Source organism: Apium graveolens, chromosome 8 (assembly GCF_009905375.1).
Source record: "Apium graveolens cultivar Ventura chromosome 8, ASM990537v1, whole genome shotgun sequence".
In the NCBI taxonomy this organism is placed as follows: domain Eukaryota; kingdom Viridiplantae; phylum Streptophyta; class Magnoliopsida; order Apiales; family Apiaceae; genus Apium; species Apium graveolens.
Genome location: NC_133654.1, coordinates 133,487,760 through 133,490,341, shown reverse-complemented (window position 1 = coordinate 133,490,341; position 2,582 = coordinate 133,487,760). Strand labels below are relative to the sequence as shown.

The following is a 2,582-nucleotide window of genomic DNA, read 5'->3' as shown; positions in this document are numbered from 1 at the left end:
TTTCGAAGGAATAGGTCGTTAAAAGTTGACCTGTAAATAAGATGATTTATTCATCACTTTTAACTCAATTGATCTTGGGAGTTGTCGGAGTTTTGAATTTAAAATCATTTTCAAATCCCTATCTGTAGTAGGGTGACACATATATTACTCACTTGTTCTTTATTGAACGAAGAAGCAAAACTCTTATGCTTCTAGACTAAGTTCCCTAAGGTTTTGATACGTTTCAAATGATTAATCTCTTTCAAGATTTTTGAATAATTTAGAAAGTACCTTTGGGAACTATATCTATTTTTAAATAAGTTTTTAGAAGTCCGAAGATATTAAATATCTAAGGTCTCATAATAATTTAAGAGGGATTCAATGAATTGATAAAATCTTATAAATAAAACATCTTTGTATAAGGTTCAATAAATTGATAAAATCTTAAGTACAGAGTATTTCTAATTAAGGTTCAATGAATTAATAAAAAACCTTAAATACAAAATATTTCTGAATAAGGTCCAACGAATGGAGACACCTTAATCAAATAATCATAACAGGATTTGGTATCCTATAATTGCTCTTTGAATAGTTAAATCTTTATTAAATAACGTGAAATGATTTATAAACTATTCAGTATATTTTTAAATACTTTCTTTATATTTAATAATCCCTTAAGTATCGCTTTATAAAATAATCAATCAAGTAAGGGTGTCCCTTAAATGAATAAACCAATATTTCTCGAAGTTTAAGTCAAAATCTCAATCGTTCGCTTGATATATAAATTACGCGAACGTACTTTGTTTATCAAAATAGAAATCGTTCGCGTTCGGCTCTCTCCGGAATTCAATCGTTATTAAAATATTTCCAACTCCCATTAACCTATATTATATTTGAAATACGTTTCAATTTCTCATACTCGTGTAAAACGAAATTTGTTTTCGTAAACAATCGCATAATTCGTATGCATTGATATCATAGACAAGCATATATATTTGAACTGTAAATCATGACATCAATATCACAACAGTATGTATATAGCATGGATATTATGAGATAAGGTTTCGAAAACTTGCCTCGAGTAATCGAAGTGGTATGGTATCTGGTGTTTGGTTGGCGATCTATAAACAAGAACCAACGGTCTAAGTTAGTACGCGATTAACGTCTCGCTTTTATTAAGCAACTTTCGCAACTACTCAAGTATAACGAATCTCCGATCGTCACATTCTCAACACTTATATTCTCACTTTATAACATGGTCGAGTTTTGAAATCGATCGTTCGCTTTAGAAAGTCCATTTCGAGTTTTAAGCTCGAACGTGAGAAAACGCGCGTCAAAACTAGGTTTTTATGCGTTTCTCGCTTGCGCTCGCTTTACCAAAATATTTTCATAAAATCTAAAAATTAATATTTTCTCAAAATTCTTTTTGGACAGTCTTCTCTACTATCATATCCATTTTTCATAATTTTTCCAGAATCTCGAAATTATTTTAAGTCCTTCAAAATCACCATGCAAGTGGACTTAAGTGCAGTTGGCTAATCGCATAAATGTTTTACACTAAAACGACCATAACTCCTAAACCGTAAATCTACTCATGATGATCTACACATGTATAGAAACAAAAAAACAATATCTATCTTCTCATGGCCAGTGGTTTTCAAATTTTAACAATTTTCATGGCCGAATGTCCTGCAGAAAACAGATCAAGTGCAAGAATGCCCAAACTCAATTTCTACTACTTGATCTTAACACAATCACTACCTATAACCATCATAAACACAAGTACTTCTCAAGATCCACCCACATGAACCTTATATGCTCTATATAGTACCACATACATGGATTACAACTCAACATCTCAAGTCTTTAGCAAGAACATAATCAATACAAACTCAAACAAACACAATCCTTTGGATCTTAACACTACAACAAACATAACTCTTAAATTCAACCATAAAACCTTAAAAGGTTGAAAGTTATACCTTCTTGGATACTAGGAAGGTTAGTGCTAGGATGATTGAGGCTTGGTTTTCTTAGAAAACACTTAGAAGGGCTAGATCCTTAAGAAACAAAACAAAGAAACAAGTTAAAATTTCGGAGTTACCTTTCAGCACCTCATTCAAACATTTTTATAAAATTGAAAAAAAATAATTTGAGGCTGAAATTTGGTACGAAGCTTACCCATGATATAGAAAAGCTATGGTAAAAATTTCATGATATTTGAATGAGTATATTTTGAGTTATGAATTTTTCTTTCTCCCTTGCTCAGAAAATCCGAACTGCTGGAATGAAAAATGGGAGAGCTTTAAGTGAGGGAAAAGTGGTTGTTTTCTTTTGTGGCTAAAGTTTGGGAGTGTATAATGAATATATGGGATGTATGCAGCAGATTTGACAATAATTTGGCAAAGGTATGGGTTGGTTTGATTGTGTGGTGAAGTGAGAAAAGGGAGAAGTATGGCTTGTGTACTTGTTGTCTCCCATCACTATTCAACACTATTCCACTAACTATTCTAGTTAGCTTCTACTCATCTAGTTGCACTCCTAACTACTAGTTAGGACTTGGTTATGCATGGCCAACTTGCATGGGATTTAATTTCTCATTC

The 2,582-nt window shown here is 32.0% G+C and overlaps 1 long non-coding RNA gene across 1 annotated transcript; it reads right to left on the bottom strand.

Moving 5' to 3' along the window:
- Positions 1 to 955: 955 nt before the first annotated feature.
- LOC141676859 (uncharacterized) lies at positions 956 to 2,324 on the bottom strand. Its single transcript, XR_012557185.1, has 3 exons — positions 2,161 to 2,324; positions 1,962 to 2,039; positions 956 to 1,100 (listed from the first exon to the last, which is right to left on the bottom strand). It is a non-coding gene; the product is annotated as an uncharacterized LOC141676859 (long non-coding RNA).
- Positions 2,325 to 2,582: the final 258 nt, after the last annotated feature.